General features: G+C 33.5%; 1 pseudogene across 1 annotated transcript in view; it reads right to left on the bottom strand.

Annotated features, from left to right (window-relative positions):
• Positions 1-213: 213 nt before the first annotated feature.
• LOC149182538 (protein VERNALIZATION 1-like) overlaps positions 214-6,000 on the bottom strand; it is a 221,501-nt pseudogene continuing 215,714 nt past the window's right edge. The window contains exons 6-8 of the transcript XR_016257627.1: positions 1,012-1,053; positions 836-911; positions 214-695 (exon numbers count right to left, since the gene is read on the bottom strand). The product of XR_016257627.1 is annotated as a protein VERNALIZATION 1-like (transcript). The remainder of the gene's footprint in view (positions 696-835; positions 912-1,011; positions 1,054-6,000) is intronic.

The following is a 6,000-nucleotide window of genomic DNA, read 5'->3' as shown; positions in this document are numbered from 1 at the left end:
TATAGAAAAATTATAAATTGTATTTTATTTTTATAATCAATCAAAATATTATATGTTCCTCTTTGCCACTTCATAATCCTACTTTAAAATAAAACAGATGTAAATATCGACATCTGATCTCAAAATATTATATATTCCTCTGTGCCACTTCATAAATCCTACTTTAAAATAAAACAGATGCAAATATCGACCTTATCAAAGTATAATTGTCAATAGTACAAGAAACAAAAACTTAATATTACAAACAAATTAATTATATTCACATATAATTCATGTCATATAATTTTCGCATGGAATAATATCTGCGTTAGAAAGTTTGGAGGGGTACGACAGCAACATATGGTGATATCAATCTTATCCGAGTATAGTTTTCAGTACTACAAGAAGCAAAAACTTAATATTAATTAATTAACTATATTGACGTATGAAAGTCAACTTGGTTCAGCGTTCATGCATATATGCCACAAGGTTTGGAATTGGTAAAAGAGCTACAGAAGAGCTATAAAATGTCAATGAATATATATGTGATCGTCTCAAACCACGATTTATTTTATTGCTATAATCGGTGGAACAGCCGCAATAAATAGTGGTTAGATCGGGAATTACTGTGGCTTACTGTGTCTCGCTGGAGGAGTTGTCGCCATCTTCGCTGCTGTCCCTAGGACTCGCTGGAGGAGTTGTCGCCATCTTCGTTGCTGTCACAAGGACCGGTAGACATACTCTCATATGGAAGTCTGTAAATATAGCTTTCAAAATAATTCTAAAATATAGCTCTCAAAATAATTCTAAATTAGGATAAAGATAGACAGAAACAAAGGCGGGGGATACCCCATACGTGAGTGAGATTTTGGCATGGATATATCAACATATAACGCAGCCCCAGAAGTGGAGGAATCGGCTCTAGGAATCAACTGTGACACAACCATAACGTTATGTAAATCATCGTATGGAGATCCTACACCTAAAACTATATTGATGTTAATAGAGTTTAGTGATTGAAGAAAGTAGTACCTTGGTAAGAAGTTCACTATTCTTCTGTTCCAAAGAGCGTACCTATCACAACAAAAGTGCGTGTGTATAATCATCCATTTATTCTGATCTTCCCTAAAATCTTCTCATGGTTTAATAATCACTTAACAAAGCAAAGTTAGATTATCAATGTTCATTTATAGGTCTGTTTGCATTAGCTATGTTACGCCCTCGTTTTTATGAAAAATATAAAAACCCATAATAAGATTTTTTTTTTTAAGTTGTTTAAGTTTTTTTAAGGTTTTTTTGTTTTTAAAGTATTTTAAAATTACTTTAAGTTTGATTTATCATTTGAAAAAATAAACTAATTATTTTCATATCAAAATAATTAACAATACACCTCATCCCTATTTATTTTATTCTATATAAATAACAATAAAATAGATTAATTATTTAAATTTATTTATAAAATTAGAAAACTTATAAATCCAACCCTTCCATCATATATAAAAAAAAATAACAATAAAATAGATCAATTATTTGAATTTATTTATAAAATTAGAAAATTTATAAATCCAACCCTTCCATCGTAAAAAAAAAAAAATCCAGACAAATTTTTTTAATTATAATTTCTCATTACCATCTCGTATAAATCCAACAAACAAATTACTTTGTAGATTTTATAACTCATATAATCTTTAATTTAAATAAAAAAACTAATAATGATTAATACTACTAAGTGACTTAAAACATTTGTTTCTTACATTGAAAAAATTGGGAAATGGTAAGGTCAACATTCTAATAATCATTATGTAGATTTGTTTACGAGTTAATAACTCAATCAATGCAAAGTTTTTTGAATTAGGTCCAAATAAAAATATATAATTATAATTTCTCACACCATCTGATATAAATCCAAGAAACAAATTACTTTATAGATCTTATAACTCATATGATCTTTAATTTTAGTAAAAAGACTAATAATGATTAAGAATACTAAGTGACTTAAAACTTTTGTTCTTTAAGACAATCCTTTAAATTTTTCTTACATTGAAATTTGGGAAATGGTAAAGTCAACATTCTAACAATCATTATCTATATTTTTTAAGCAGGGAAAAATCATCTATTTTATATTATGATAAAAACAACAAATATATATGATAGACAGAACGTCATCATAAATCTGAAATTGTATCCACAATATGACTACACAGGGAATTATAAATTCTCAACATTCTACAGCGACATCCATATGCTAATATGCAACAAAGATATAAACTCCTACAGTAGCTCTGCCCTTTCCAAAATATTTCACACAATGGGAACAAGAAAGCTTAAATGCACATCTGATCTTAAGCATGTTCTTCATATAGCTACATATATGTGATCTTTCATCTGTCTTTTTTATACAAGACCATATACAAAACATTTACAAAAAATTGTACAAAAAATTTGCAAGGTACTTATCTGTGCTGATGTTCTGCTCCTTTGTGTTGAACTTCAATACTCTATCCCAACAACTTAATGCTTCCTACTTCTGTCACAACTAGTCCCATTTTTACTTGGATATGCATACCTTCTTCTGTGGCTAGTAATCCTTTTTTCGACATTTCATCCGCGTTCTTGTTGTGTACCCTGCTGATGTGCTGAATGGAAGATTGATGAAGAGTGCTCCATAGGCTTTGTATGCGTCTGAGCCAACCTTGTAGAGAATTTTATTGAATATTATTCTTCCCCAAAATGTGATCAACCATACATCTGGAATCTCCATATATTTGCATTTGTGGGATATACAAAAATTTGATAAACCATAGTAATCCCCATAAGGCTATTGCTTCTGCTTTCATACTTGTTCCCTCTCCTGCATTCTAGTGAATCCAGTACTCTTGTTCTTCTATCACCTTTAGCCAAATTCCATAACCAAATCTCCCTCCTTGTGCCGCCCCATCAAAAAACCTCGTCGGGTATTTCGTAACAGGTACCATCCCCTTTTCTGCCTTCTCCGTTTGCTTACTGCCAGCTCTCTAATCTGATTTAAACCAATGTTCTATGTAATCATGGATTAAATCCTCTCTCCATTTATTGGATCCAAAGATCTATTTATTTCGGCCTTTCGAGATCTCCCAGAATAAAACCAGAGTGAGCGATCGCCAACTTGTGCTTTGTGTACTCAACCATTTTAGACATTTCTCAATTGTATTAAATTGTATGCTTGGAATCTACATCTTGGTGGAGAAGTGCTTCTAGATGCTTATAGATCTTGGACAGTGTAAGAATAAGTGACAATTATCCTCACCATCTTTCCTACCCAGGTAACATATCCCAGGTCCATGATGATTCCTCTTTTGTAAATTTTCCCATGTAAGATTCTTATTCTGCCATGTTAACCAAAGGAAAATGATAATCTTTTTGGGGATATTAATTTTCCAGAACTTATAAAACCAGCAGTATTCTTCATCCTGTAGCTCATTCAATCATAATTTGAAATAGCAATCTGCCACTTCATTCTCTCCGAATTTCTTCTTTTTACCAGCCCATGTGATGCAGTCGCCTTTACTGTCATAACATATCCTTGCATCTTTTAATGATTTCACAAGCTGGAACCAATCCAATTCATATTGTCCTGTAAGGTTCAGTTGGATGGAGTCAAGCCAGATTGGTATATTACCATTCCAATCACTGATCATCTGACTCAGGACAAATATGCCCTTTCTATTCAGGTGGTTTATTAATTCCACTGTACCAAGTGGGATCTCACCGGATCCTATAATGTTGTCTTTACCCAAAATAATACTATTACCAGATCCAAATATCCATGAGATGTTCTGGAATAGGATATTTTTGACCATGTTGAAACTGTTCCATATCTTAGATCCACATTTTTTCCCAATTGCACCTTGTCTCATCCAAAAGGTAAAATCCTTATTCTTCATGTATTTAAACTGAATCAACTTTCCCCATATGCCATTACTGTTGATGCCCTGCCACAATGATTTTAAAATCAGCGCCCATCCAAAAAATTTAAGATTTAAAACACCCCATCCACCCAGCTTTTTTGGTCTAGTAATCCTCTCCAACTTGACCAAGTGATATTTGCAGCTTCTTCTTGCACCTGACCAAATATAGTTCGCCATTATGTCATTCAGTAGTTTTATTACCATCTGCGAGATGCGAAATAAGTGAGCCCAATATATTCCCAGCTGCGTAAGAACTGACTGTGTGAGGGTGATATGACCTCCCATTGATAAACATCTATGCTCCCACCCCTTAATCCTAGAGTGGAATCTTTCTACTAACCACATCTAGTCAGCATTTTTGTAGTTTCCTGGCTTGAGGCGATATCCCAGATATTTCATTCCATTGTCTAAATTTACTGCATTTACCCCAAAGCACCTTTGGATATAGTTGATAACATCATGGTTGCAGGATCCATATAAGATGATGAATTTGTGTTCATTTTGAACAAGACCAGTAGCTTTTCCAAACTGCTTTAGAATTAATGACAGTGCATAGCACTTAAGTCTGTTTAACATACCGATCAGCAAGATATCATCAACAAAGATACTGTGGGAGATAGAAATATGATTGTTGATTTATAGCACTTCAAACTGATCTGTATTCACAACATTTTTAATTTTCAAACTTAGGCCATCCATTGCCAGTATAAAAATAAGGGGGGATAAAGCACATCTCTGTCTAATTCCCCTGCCTGCAGCAAAAAGCCTTGATGGGTATCCATTAATTAACACAACATAATGAACTGTTGTTACACATCCCATAATCCATTCTACCATGTTTTTTTTTATGCTAACTTTATGAAGGACTAGTCTCAAATAAGCCCAATCTAAGCAGTCATGTGCCTTTTTAAGATCCACCTTCATTACTGATGCATTCATCTTATTTGTCTTAATATTGTGCATGCATTCTTGTGCAATAGCCACAACTTCATGGATTATTCTATTATCTATAAAACCATATTTCTCTCATGAAATGAATTTTGATAAGGATGCCTTTATTTTGTTGGAAATTATCTTGGAGATAATCTTATAGGTAAGATTGCACAATGATATTGGTTAAAAATCAGCAAAGGTATCCGCCTCTGTTTTCTTTGGAATAAGGGATATATAAGTTGAATTTAAATGGGGATGTATGAATCTGTTCATTCTAGATTCTTCTATAATCTGTAGTAGGTCCTCCTTAAAGATGTCTATGAAGTGGGCAAAGAATTCCACAGTCCATCCATCTAGACCCAGGCTTTTGTCTCCTTTCATTGATTTGATAACCTAGATCAGTTCCTCGACCTTAACCTCCTTATACAACTCCCCATTATCCTCCTCATTAAACATTGTAGGGTATTCATTTACTGCCCATACCTATGAGTCTGATTCCTCCACTTCCATTCTTTTATATGACTTTTGGAAATATGAAACTGCCAAGGCTGTAATTTCTGATTGTTTCTTATAACAATTCCCTTCACCATCTTTCATTCTCCAAATTTTGTTTTGTTTCCTTCTGTGATTGGTAAAGCGATGAAAGAACTTGGTATTTTTATCCCCTTCGCTAATCTAGATGGCTCTACTTTTCAATCTCCATGTCGTCTCTCTTACTTGAAGAATATTCTTCTTTTTTACTTCGAGTTCATGGATCCTCTCCCTTACTTCGGCGTGAAGGGAATGGGTGGCCATTTGGCTATGCATTGTCTTTAAGGCCTCCTCAATATCTGTCAACTCCATTCTCATATTTTCCTTCTTATTCCACTCCCATGTTTTTACCTCTGTTTTAAGGTTCCGAAGCCTACTCATGAACCTTTCAGTATATGAAAGGTCTTCCTTTGTATCTCTCCTTTCCAGCCAAAATGATTGGATAAGAGAAATAAAATCTATATCTTCAAGCCAAACTCTATTAAACTTGAAAGGCAAACCAACTCTTATATTATTATTGCACCAAAAGAGAGTGAATGGGCGATGATCTGATACATAGTTTTCAACAATGTGAGATCTTAGATCCCCCATGTTTTCCACCATATTTTCT

Source organism: Pinus tabuliformis, chromosome 3_2 (assembly GCF_031772625.1).
Source record: "Pinus tabuliformis cultivar Carrire ecotype Pingquan chromosome 3_2, CPIR1, whole genome shotgun sequence".
Taxonomy (NCBI): Eukaryota; Viridiplantae; Streptophyta; class Pinopsida; order Pinales; family Pinaceae; genus Pinus; species Pinus tabuliformis.
The sequence above is the reverse complement of the archived record's forward strand: the minus strand, read 5'-3'. Positions and strand labels throughout refer to the sequence as shown.